The 13,352-nt window shown below is 42.3% G+C and overlaps 1 protein-coding gene across 2 annotated transcripts in view; it reads left to right on the top strand.

Moving 5' to 3' along the window:
- Positions 1–13,352, top strand: part of PMP22 (peripheral myelin protein 22) — a 32,680-nt gene that overhangs the window by 7,239 nt on the left and 12,089 nt on the right. The gene's annotated exons all lie outside the window — the stretch shown is intronic.

Raw genomic sequence — 13,352 nt, 5'->3', positions numbered from 1 at the left:
GCCCTGCTTTATGTTTCCACTTTCCTTGGGGGCAGAAAAGCAAGGCCCAGTCCTTACTGAAGCAAGCAGTCCTTACTCTTTTGTCTGAGTGTATGAAGGATATTGAATTAAAACCTCCTAGAAGCTGCATGGTGAGTTTGCATGGTGAGTTGTCAACCAAGTAAATGAAACACTCATGAGGGCCTGAGAATGTGATATAGTGCTGCTTGTCCCCTAAGCCACTGCTGTCCAGTGTCTCCCCCTTCACGGTCTGCTGAAATGACATGAAAACTCAGGATGGGAGTCTCCTCACTCAGCACTGACACCTGATGGTCACAAGTGGTGAGTCAGCCTGGGAAGCTGGCTTTCCCTGAGGCCAAGCAGTGTCCACAGGCACGGTTCCCAGGTGGCATCTGGCCATGCGGGGTTGGCATGGAATCTTGGACTCTTTAGGCCCGGAAGGGGGCAGTTTTGGCAGGCATACTGAAATCCAGCTGAGTTTCAACAGAAATGAGGCGGCAGAAGAGCAGCTATCTAAACTGTGCTCAGACTGTCTGCGGAAGGAAAGCAATACTATTTTCCTCGTGGTCTGTATTGACTTGCGTTCTGCATCTTCCCCGGTTGTGAACAGCCCTATTTCCATGCTAGAAGCAGATCTCATTCAGGCACTAGTGTTATTTCCATCAGGAAGCTTATCTCTTAACTGGCTCTTTCTGTGCCAAGCTCATCTTCTAGGGTTTGTTTATGATGATTTTTTTTTAATCATGGTTGTTTACTGTGGGCATCCCAGAGCGTGCATTCTCTTCTGCATCTGCCTTCTCAGCTCTCATAAGGGCATTTCGAGGAAATCTGGACATGCCCTTAAACAAGCTGGGGTAATTTGGACTTGGGTTTATAAATTAAGTTAGAAGTTTCCATTTCAGCTTCCCCAGTGTGGTTATCTCTGCTGACATCTTCCTGATGGGTCAGGACGTGTTACAAACTTCGGCTCCGATGGGGGTGAATCCTCTGGGCCTTTGTTGCCTTTTTGAGTGGGTTTAACAGTTTCTGTGGCAGACAATAAGGTGAAAAAAAAAGATAATTAAAAAAAATCAAACTGCCTTTACAAATGAAATATATCAGTTGCAAACTACTTTGATCTGAATCTGCTCTTAGAATGTTTGAAGCATACTTTTTATTTGAGTAATCAGAAGTAATTTGTTATTGATATTGATTTATGCAGACTATATTGCAAGTGTGTTATGTGAAAATACATTGGTTCACACAACTTGTTATTTTTACTGAAGGGGCTCATTTTTGTATGTGTGGGGCCATGGCTCTACATCTCTGGGGACTGCCATTCACTTTGGTTTTTATAACAATGGTACCCCTTGCCAGGTTAACTGTATGGCAGTCAAACATCTGTTATATAGTTTGAAGGAGGCATGTCAGGTCTTTCTCCCAATCTGCCTTTTGATATTAGAAGTAGTTTTAGATTTCTTACACAAACTGCCCTCAACTCTGCTTACCTTCTCATTTTCAGAATTTATTTACATACTTACTGACTCCTTCTTGATCTTGGCTGCAGGTAGAGGTGAAAGAGGCACATTAATCGTGACCTTTATATTGAATGCCTCTTGGGCCCAGGGAATGCAAGGACCTGGAAAATATGGACCTTGCCCTTGATGGTCCTGAATGTCTTTGAGGAGTGAGGAGATAAGTGTAGAGGGATGAATCACTGTGAAGGCAGCTTAGGCCAGATGCCCAAGGAGTGGGGGCAGGCAGTCCAGGGAGGAAATGGAAGGGAAGTCTCGTGTGGGAGGTGGAATTTGATCCATCCTCCAAAGGATGGGCAGGATTTAAATAAATATAAGCAAGAAGGAGGATATTCGCTATCAAGGCAATGGCATGACCTAAAGTAAGGGGAAAACAATGCAGGGGACATGGTAGACCAGCCGGTAGTGTCCCCATTAGGATTAGGATTCACTGCATACAACAGAATATTTTCAAATGACAGTGGGTTAAATAAGATAGTTATTTCTCTCTTTTAATAGAAGTCTGAAAGTAGGCAATCCCAAAAGAGGTATGTCAGTTTCATGAAATTGTCAGGCGCTTCCTAGGGTATTTCTTTACCATCTCTTGGATTTGGCCCTCATCCTCATGGACCGAAAGGCTGCGAAAGCTCCAGCCATTTCATCCATGCTTCAAGCAATAGGGTGGAGAAAGGAGGAGGAGAAAATACGTCCTCTTCTCTTTTAATGAAATACTCCCAGATAGAACATACACTTGTTTCTGTCTTTTATTAGAACTTAGTTGCACAGCCACAGATAGTTACAAGGGAAGCTGAGAATGTCGTCATTTGGCCTGGTGAGACTTCTCAACTCATAGAAATTTAATAGCCAGCACCTCCCAGTAAGCCTGGCTTGAAACACTTCTCTCCAATGCTTTGAGCACCCCCTCCACAACCAATCATACTCTTTTGTAGTAGCTCTGCTGGCTCCTGTGCGATTTCAGAGCAGATTTAGGGTTCTTCAAATATGTCATTTCTGCTGTATCCAGGGCTCCATCAGCAGCACCACCATTCTCATAGTGACCCATAACAGAAACTGTAGAACATTTAAACTTCTCTCTCTTTTTCTCCTACCTCCTTAGACATTGATGTAGTCTTATTGTTTCATGATATCTCTTGAATCTTTGTTTTCTTCCAATCCAGACCTCTCATCTGAACTCCAGAGCCATATATCCAGCTACCTACTAGACATTTCACTGGGGTGTCTCAGAGGCACCCCCAAGCCAGTCAGTATTCATCGTTCTCCCTCCCAAATATACCCTTTACCAGATTCTAGTATTTTGGTGAATGCTGCTCCACCAGCCAGCGAGCTAGACATCTAGAGTCTGCCTTGTCTTGTGTCCTTCTCTCTCCCTCCTCAAAGTCATCAGAGGTCCCACAGGCCATTATTCGTCATTGCCACAGCCATTGCCACACCTCAGTGGCTCATTTGTCAGAGCCACTGCAGCAGCCTCCAAGCTCCTAACCTTTCTTGCTCCCTTGCAACTCAGTTTTCATGTTGAATCCAGGGTGATATTTTTAAAAATTTAAATCTAATCATATTACCCCTGATTTACAACCTTTCAGTGACCCTCTCATTGGTCTTAATCTTCAGATGAAAATCTTGACTAAGGCCCATAGAAATTTATCTGAATGATCTGTTCCTGTTTCCCAGTAAATCCCTTCCCTTTTGTCTTGGAATTTCAGCTTTCTCTGAGTTCCTTGATCATGAGCTTCCCACCTCAGGATTCCCATCCTCCCTCCCTTTCTCCCTCTGTCTTTTGTTCAGAACTATTTGTTGAACACCTGCCACATACCAGATACCCTATAGGCTCTGAGGATACAAGAATAACAGCTTATATTTTCCTGGGTGAAACAGTCAAGGAACGTGGATAATTTGGGGGTACTGCTAGAAACTACAAAGAGAATAAAACAGGGTGATAAACAGGGATTGGGGTGGGGAGGGGAGGCCTCTTGGAGGAGTGACTCCTTGTGGATGACCGGGAGTTGGCCATATGAACATCTCACAGAGGTTCCAGGCAGAGGGACCATCAAAGGCAAGATCACCAGGGAGGGAAGGAGCCTGGCAGAGCTGAAGCACAGAGGGCAGGCCGGAGCGGTGGGGACAGGGAGTGCGGGGTAGTGTAGCAGGCCAGCCCGTGGGTCCTTCTAGACCTTCGGAAGGCGTTTGGTGCATATGGATTCGTTCCTAGTTTCTACAATTTCATTTAGACCTGCTCATCTTATATGTATTCTTTAGCTGCATGTTTATTCCAAGTTGGAATAACTGTCCAGAGCATTTATAAGGCAAAATACATCAGAAGTCTTGCAAAGTAGAAACACACTGATATAGATCCAATGATTACCCTGGCTCATGGTCACTTCTGTTGCTTTCTTTTCCTCTGCTGCCTTACTCATTTTCCTTCTAGAGATCTTTTATTTTCAATCAGAAAATAGCTATAAACGATATTTTTATGTTAGGAAGTTAGTGTTGAATAACAAATAGGTTCTCTCTGCCTTGCTTAAGAGAGTGGAGTGTCAGGGCCTGGCAGGTGCGGCCCACGGAATAGCATCCACACAGTGGACGTCCATCTAGAGGCAGATGTGGCCAGTTCCTGGAGTCCTGGTTTTTAAACTAATATGACCTGAACATCTCTGGCTGAGATCTGGGGGTAGGGGTGCACCAAGCCTCCTCCCCAAGTCCTGAAGGCACCTATCTCCCTGGGGGTCCTCACACCATGAATGAGTTTAAAATTTACTGCCCCAGAGGTTAGCAAAACATTTGCCTTGCATTGAGTGAACTAATGTCTTTTGTTCAAATTCTTAAAATTATCCAAATTTTATGTCCAAGTATGTACAAGCCTTCTCCCACTCTCTGTTTGATCTGTGTGGACCTGGTGTCTAGCAGAATGGGTCAGAGGACTGGCGTCCGGCTACCGGTTACTTGGAAGCCTCGAGATGGAAGGCACAGCTCTGGCTTTGCCCTGTCTCTTGGTCTGGCCTTCATCAGCTTCGGAGAATCAAAGGGAGGCAAGACCCAGGCAGAGTTTGTCTTCAGTCATACCCATTCCCATTCCCTGTCCCCACTTGCAAAGCCATCTCTTGTCTCAAACAAGAGTTGATGAACTTTTTCATACTGAAATATCAGGTACCTAAAATATATACATTCTTGAAGCATTTTCATTTTTAAAGAGGAGGCGTGTGCTTAACATGAAAACATGAAGGAAAAAAATCGGGTCTTCCTCCAGTCTGTCCCCTCCTTTGCCACCTCTTGTGTATGAAGGCAGCCGCACACATCCCCCTTCCCCACCCGTTTCCCAGTGACACCAGGTCGGTCTTTTGTGCCACAGAGTGTGGGCTGGAGCTAGGATCAGAAGCCAAGCAAATGAGCATGCACTGCCTGTCCTTTTCGTTGTAAACAACAACAAACTCACGGCAGTCAGCAGGTCGTGGGCAGTATTAGACCAATGGTTTGGATGGAAAATTAGAAAGAAAGAAATCTTGCCAGTCTCGGAGCCCCCAACTCTAGGTGCTTGGTGGTCTCCTGTTGTCTGTGCCTCATGTGACTCCAGATTTATCTTATTTATCCCTTTAATGGTGATGTCATTTCGTCAAGGGCATTAAGCCATTTCCTTGTCTGTGGCTCAGGTTTTGGTCAGGTTTTAGAAAACACAGGAGGCCCTCTGCATTTATGGGTTCATGTTTTGCAATTTAAAATCTTTGTGGCTCCCTGGGCCAACCCACAATCTCTGCCCAAGTCATGGCTCTTGATTTTACAGGCCCTTGTGGGATGCCGAGGCCCTGGCAGGCGAGGGAGGTCCAAGGGGTGGGGATGTGGTGTCATAATGCTGATGTTTCAACCCTTCAAGTTTCTCAGCAGATGCCAGCAGCGAGGAGCTAGTTCAGAAGGCTCATTCAAACCTGTGCTTGAACCATATTGCCCATGATGCTCAGTCTTTGCTTTTTACAACATTTAAATTGCACCCCCAGGATTTCACCAAAGTCAAGGTAGCATCTCTTGTATTTCAGGAGCAGGGATCGGCTGTGTTGTGGCTTGAGGTTGTAGACGTTGGTTTTCAGTGAGAGAAGGCTGTCTGGCAGGAAGCCTTCTGAGTATGCAGTCACACTCAGGAGTAGACACATGTAGACTCCCAATGTTGGCAGCACCCTGGAAGGTGATATGGTCCATCCTTCTGCTCCATCTCACCTAGCTTTAAACCCCTAGGCAATATGCACACCACATGTTCACCCTATCAGTGATGGGGAGCTTACTACCTTTCAAGACAGCTCCTTTCATGCCAAGAGCTAACAATGTGGTCCATTCATTTATTCTTCAAATATATTGAATACATCTTATGTACTAGGCACTGTTTCAGAAACTGGGCACACAGAACTGAAAGACCCTATTCTTATGGAGCGCCCAGTTACTTGGGGGAGACAGAGAATATATAAGAAATAAATAATTGTGGATAATGGAAAGTGTTCTGCAAGAGACACATAGGGTGATGAATTAGAAAGTCGCCCCTGGGGAGGAAGCAGCTGGTCACAGAAGGCCTCTTCCTTTCATAGTCATGTGGATTGAGACTAAAAGACAGGGGGGGACCAGTCATATGAGGAACCACAGGAAGAAAATTCCAGGAGGTGATGGGAAGGGCCAAGGCCCAAGGCAGGAAGGAGTTGATGTATTCACCAAGAACAGAGGCTGGGATGGCTGAGTGTGCTGGCTGGAGGAAGGGGTATGAGGGGCAGCTGGAGACGGAGATGGGGCTGGATTGGTGGGGACTCACAGGCCCTGGTACTGAGAAGCACAACTGGGACACCGTTGGAGGATTTTAAGCAGAAGAGTGGCGTGATTTGATATGTGTTTTGAAAGGTCATTCTGGCTGTTATGTTGAGAGTATAGAATGTAGGCAAAGCTCTTGGGTTTAGATGTCTGTAGCTCAAGGCAGAGGCCTGGGCTGGAAATTCAAATACTGGAGCTGTTAGTCTATATAGGGAGTATTTAATGTCATGGTGCTGAATTAAATTACTGGGGGAGTAGATGAGAGGAAGGGACAGAAAGAACGGAGCAGAGTCCAGAGCTAAATCTTACACTACTCCAGGGGCTCATGGGGGTACAGGAAAGGGGCAGCAGATGAGACTGAGAAGGAGTTGAGAGTGATGTGGGAAGAATGCCACGAGATGTTGTCTTGTCATTAAGAAATTACTTTGCTAAACGCTAGTCTGTCCCCACTTTTGTCCAGTCCTTTCTGGTTGTCTTTATTCATGCCTGGTGTGCTAGACTTGGGTTTTACCTGGTTGCATGGCTCTTCTTCAAGGAGTTTACATCTCTTTAGTGCCCTTGGACTGACTCTTCAAATATTTGGAGACCCCCAAGTTTTATCTTCCTGGAGTCTTCCTTTCTCTAGATGATGGCTCCTTCTTTCAGTGGCTTCCCTGGTGCTGGCAAGATTCCTCTGAAGTCCCAGCTGTTTAAAGGATTGCCTCTGTTCAGGCATGAGCCTCTTCCTGCCCCCCTGATGCTGGGTTGGTGGCTGGCTTGGCAGGTTGATACACAAAAGATAGAGAACCTCTTTCCCCCCACCACACTATTCTCCCACCTCCATCTCTAACTTCTGTGGCTTCTAAATGTAAAGAAAGACAATAGGATCATTTAATTCATTGGTTTTCAAGCATACTGTTGAACTTCTCACACCCCTAGTAGGCTGTAGTGGAAAACCCAGTAGACTGGCATCAGGGGTCCTTGCTTTTCTGCACTAGGTCTGCTTCTAACAAACTGGGAAGCTGGGGCAGGGGCCCTGGTTACCTCATAGAGTCAGTGTGGAGGCAGGACCTGGAGTCGGTGCCCACATCACATGAGTTCTGGGGCCTCTTCACATTCAGGATGTAATTGTGACATGGGGAGATCCCGAGTGGAGGTAGCCTTTGAGCCGGGCCTTGGAAAACAGGTGGAACTTCAGTAGGCGTGGGGAGGAGAGAAAGGTGTCGTGCCTAGGAAAGGACATGTCGGTGGTTTACTGTGACTGGTGGGTAGGGGCTGTATTAATCCTAGCTCTTAATTTGCATGATGCTTTGCCTATTTTTATACATTAGGAATAAAAAGGAGAGGGGGCTTCTGATTATTTTTATGTGGAGAATGTCTTTTAAACCCAAAGATCTTGAAAAGAACTCAGTCATCCCCTGATCCCCTGTGCATTCTCCATTAATACAGCTCATGATCAGGCAACTAAAAGTGCCTTTCTCCTCTTCACTCTCATTTTTCTATGGCTACATCCAGCGGTTCCAAGTGAGCTACTCTTAAAACAAAATAAAAAATAAAAAAAAAACAAGTTCTCTGATAAACCAATTTGAAAAACACTAAAATTTAAAAGTTAAGCAAGCTTTTTTTTTAAATGACAACACTACTTTACTATTTCATTCTTCATTATAATGTCCAAGGAGGGAGGTTAATATACTTGATTATGACTATGAAACCTACTCTTTTTTTTTTTTTTTAATCAATGGATGGGGTAAGCCTTCCCATAAAAAGTCTTTGGGAAATACAGCTTAACCGGATCCTCCAACCAGGATCCTCCTTGCTAAATTTTCAGGTAACTGCAAGGACCTCAGTGACTGTATTATATTCTCTTTTCAAGTCCAAGGACTAGTTAGCAGGATAAGACTGTTGGTGTCAAACCAGAAATATAAATGAGGCTCTGAAAACCTAGCTCCTGTGCCTGCCAGCAAGCCTCTGAACTTGGAGTGCACTTAATGGGATGATTGTATCAGATTTAGCCGGAACACCTTGACATGAAGTTTCTTTCCACCTGCTGAGCAGTCTTTGGTCACCAGCCACCAGCCATAGGTTTTGCCCTAGTTAAAATGTCCCTCATGATGATGTGTTCACAGAGTCTTGCATTCTGCATGGGCCCCAGTAAACTTGGCCTAGAGCTGAGCCCTATTTCAAAGCTAGCAGCTGGTCTGGACAAGGAAAAAGTTGGAGTCCCGGGGGAGGACCCCTCTGGGCCCTGCACATGCTCCAGCTGGTGGGCGAAGCGTAAGTGCAAAGGTCACATTATTTAGGATGGAGGCCTCTTGGCAAGTCAGCAATTTCTGGAATGACATTCATACTGAGAAGTAAGGAAAATGGGGATTTGTGTGATGGCAGTGGGTTGGGAGGTGTGAGGGTGGGGACCCAGGCCTTGCTGGTTATGGGCTTTTGAAAACAGCCCAGCATTATGCAAATGTGTGGTGCTATCTCTTGCAGTTGGGTTCATCCCCTCTGATGACCTCTTTCCTTGTGGCTTGTTTCTCCAATTTTTGCTCTGACTTTCCTGCAACCGTCTTTTTTTTTATATACTTTCAAGAAAACCGGTTCTCTTTAATGAGTCAGAAAGTTTTTATGAATTGCCCAGAGTGGGACTCAAGGAGGGCCGGGCAGCTCCATGCTGGTGATGGAAGATGCAGAAGGACCCAGATGAACTGGTGCACTTAAGAGTGCTTCATCCTTTCTGGGCCCTTAATTTTCTAGATTGCAGGTCCCGGGCTAAGAATACAGCTGAGGGGGCAGATGTATTTCCTTCATTGCTTAGCTGCCGGCAGCAGGAATCTGACCTTGAAGTGAGCTCTGATCACTGTGCAACTCAAGCTTCCCTTTATCTGCTGGGGAGCTGAGTCTGCCTGCAGCTGCGGCCCATGTCCAGAAGCTGTCAGCAGCCCTTTTACCTGACACTCTCGTTAGAGCAGTAGGTCTGCCAAGAGTTTCAGGGCTTTTGATTCCTGTGCTCAGCACCAAGGTTGGAGATTAAAACGCTGCCACTGGAGATTCCACAAATGTTTACCGGGCACCCGCTTTGGTCCTGGCCCTGTGCTCAGCCTGCACAGTGACAGTGGCTGCTCATCATGGACTCTGCTAATAATTGCGAACGTCCAGTTTGAGAGAAAGAGTATCACTGCCCTGGGCTTGGGTAGAGGTTCAGATTTGCCCCTTGGAATATTGGCCTGACTTTAGATTCACTCTGTGTAAAACAGCTTTGTAATTGACAGCTTTTCCCATTGCATCTAACTCTAATAATTATTTCCTGTACATCTGATTTGTTTGGCTATAGCAGAAGTTGGCAAACTGTAGCCTGCAGGCCAACTCTGGCCCATCACCTGATTTTGTAAATAAGGTTTTATTGGATAAATGGGCCACACCCATTCATTATATATTGACTAAGGCAATTTTGTGCTAAAATTGCAAAGTTGAGCAGCTGCCAGGAGACCATGTGACCTGCCAAGCCTAAAATATTTACAGTCTAACTCTTTGCGCTAATCTCACCCCTGTGCTGAAGATTAGACATGAATATAAATTGATATAAATTTGTATCAAAATACTTCTTAAGAATTCTGATTGGTGCCCTAATAACATGGCTTATGTGAAAACTGTGGTCCCCATTATACTATCACTTGGAGAGTCCCAGATGGAGATGCCCCAGGAGCCATACCCTGAAAAGGTCTGTAAATGCTATTTACCCTGCTCAACACCAGCCATTGAAATGGGGTTATTTATACTGTCCTTTAACAGAGCTTTTATATTAACTCTTTGGTTTGATCATGACAACAACCCTATGGCATAATATCTCATGTTAGAGAAGAGGAATTTGAGGCCAAAAAAATGTTAAGTGACAAGTTAAGCAGGTGGTCAACAGAATAAGATGACAGAGCTGTCGCCTGGCAGTTCTGACCAGAGCATGTGACTGCCAGAGCAGAGTCAGGCTGTGCATATCCTCACCTAGATATCCATCACCTGCCAAAACCTAGAGCGTGTGACACCTGCTCTCCGTTACTGCCCACCCTTGGTCTGGTCCTGCTCTGCTGAATGACTCTGGCTCTGTAGCAGTGCCCTCAGAACTTTGGAATCTTGTCCGGGCACCGTGGGCTTTCCTCGGAACAACACCAGCAGGGCTTTTGAATCTTTAGCCAGCCCGTTGGGGCAGGAATGGCAGCCGCTTCCTCCTGGCTTGCTCTCTTTTCTCCTCTCTGCCCATCTGAATGGACGGCAGTTGAGGAAGCAAGTCCTTCACTCTTTGCAAGTGGAAGCCCAGCCCCTGCCAGGATTCCAGCAGCTCTTTGAGTTGTGGGATCCTAATTTATTATTGACTGCCATGTCTTTTTTTACCTTGTAATCTTTTAAATTGGTTTTAATTATTCACATATTACATGAAAATATTCTCCTTATTAAAAATAAATCACATGATTTAGATCAATTGAAAGGCCTCCTTGACCAAGATTTTCTTCATTCCAGCTCCTCCAGTGCCTGGGGGTTAACATTGATATTAGTTTAGCACATCCTTAGCTCTTTTTTCAATGAATACACAAATATTCATGCATGTGTATTCTTATGTATATATACACATATATAGTTTTTTGGTGTGTATTTACATAATAGCATCATGTTGTGTGTATACCTTACTCCTTTCATTGTCATGGAGATCTTTCAAAGGTTGTTCATTTTATAACTTACGATTTTTTAACTGTTGAACAATATTCCATTGTAGGGATCTACCCTAATTCATTTTCACTCGTTAGACTGATGTTACAATGAACATCCGTATTCATTTCTCTTTGAGTTTATATGTATTTATCCAGAATATAGTGACTAAATTGTGGAGTCATTAAAAATTTAAATATATTCTGCCAAATAGCTACTCACTAAAGGATTATTATATTATCATTCCTGTGAACAGCGTATAAATGCTTCTATCACACATGTACTCTGTTGATATTATCTATCTTTTCAATTTTTGCCAATTTGATGTATAAACATTAATATCACATTTCTCATGGATTTTACTTGTATTTTCCTGTTTACTAGTGAGATTGAGTACCTTTAAATAGTATGTTTATTGGCTGTTCATATTTCTCCTTTGTGAATCACATGTCGGTATGGCTGTTTAATTCTATAGTTAGATCTTTGATGCATCTGGAATTGAATTTTATGCATGATGTGAGCTAGAGAACTAATTTTTTTTTGACAAATAGCGAACACCACTTGTTATCTATTGTATTCTTTCAAAATTTTTCTTGGCTGTTATTACTCATTGACTTATTTATGAATTGTTGAAACATTTTGTCAAGGTCCATTTGAGATATTAATTAGGATAACATTGAATTTGTAGATTACTTTGGAGAAAAGTGGCATCTTTACAACTTTGTTTATATTGGAAACATAGGATGTTTCTGTTTCTTTAGTACTTCTCTTATGTACATTAACAAAATTTAACTATGTTATTGTTTCCCCCCCCAAGAACCAGTATATTTAATTAAGTATATTTTTTATTTCATTAATCTCTGCTTTTATCAGTATTAAGTCAATTATTTTGGATTTAATTATTTCTTTTCTAACTTCTTAAGTTGAAAGTTTAGTTCATTCCTTTTCAGTACTTTTCTAGTAAATACTTTACAGGTATACATACCCCTCTGAGTACTGCTTGGGCCGTAGCCCACAGGTTTGATATGCAGTACTCTCAATATTATTCCTTGCTGCAGAAATTTTTGCTTCTCATCTTGATTTCTTTATTGAAGGAATTATCTGGAATACTACTTTAAATTTACAAATTTATTTTGGCTAGTTTTTAATTTCTACTTCCTATTTGCTTTTAGTTGTGCCTGTATCATGTCTGCTTTCTTTGAGATTTGTTGAGATTTTCTTGTTGCCTAATACATAGTTTGTAAGACTGTCCCATGTGTTTGGAAATAATTTATAGTCCTTGTTATATGGACACAAATTTTCTATATATCTATTAAATTGAATTGGTTAATCCTGTTATATAAATAATCTATATCCTACCATATATTTGATCTACTTGATTTACCCATTGAGAGAGGTATACTAAAGTCTTCCACTATGATTGTAGCTTTATCAGTTTCTTCTCGTATTTCAATTATTGTTTGGTTTATATTTTTCCAAGCCATGCTGTTATATGTGTACAGATTTCTGTGTTTATTTTTTTCATGGTAAACTGGATCCTTCCTAACTATGAAATATCCCTCTTTGGCCACTTTCATCCATTTCAATTTAGATTCTGTTTTATATGATGGTATTATTACTATATCGGCTTTCTTTTTCTTAATATTTGCCTGGTGCCTCTTTTTAAAAAATCTTTTTTTTTTTTTTGGAAAGTTGTTTAATTTCAAAATATTTGCGGATTTTCCATATAAATTTCTGTTACTAATTTCTAGTTTAATTCTGTATGGGTCAGAAATCATGCTTTGTATGTTTTATTTTTTTAATAAATTTATTGGGGTGACATTGGTTAATAAAATTACATAGGCTTCCAGTGTACAATTCTTTGATACATCATCTATATATTGCATTGTGCATTCACTACCCAAAGTCAAATCTCCTTCTGTCTTAATTTTATAAGGAACCTCCATACTGTTTTCCACATTGGCTGTACCAATTTACATTCCCACCAGCAGTGTAGGAAGCTTCCTTTTTCTCTACAACTTCTCCAACACTTGTTATTACTTGTCTTGTTGATAATAGTCATTCTAACAGGTATGAAGTGGTATCTCAATTGTGGTTTTGATTTGCATTTCCCTAATAGTTAGTGAGGTTGAGCATCTTTAATATATATATATATATATATATATATATATATATATATATATATATATATATATATGTTGGCTATATATATATCTTCTTGGGAGAAACGTCTGTTCAGGTCCTCTGCCCATTTTTTAATTGGATTGTTTGTTTTTTTTTGTTATTGAGTTGTATGAGTTCTTTGTGTATTTTGGATATTAGCCCCTTATCAATGGTGTTGTTTGCAAATATCTTCTCCCATTTGGTTGGTTGCCTCTTTGTTTTGTTGATGGT

The sequence above is a fragment of the Hipposideros armiger genome, unplaced genomic scaffold, assembly GCF_001890085.2.
Source record: "Hipposideros armiger isolate ML-2016 unplaced genomic scaffold, ASM189008v1 scaffold_61, whole genome shotgun sequence".
NCBI classification, from domain to species: domain Eukaryota; kingdom Metazoa; phylum Chordata; class Mammalia; order Chiroptera; family Hipposideridae; genus Hipposideros; species Hipposideros armiger.
This window is presented reverse-complemented; position numbering and strand designations above follow the sequence as displayed.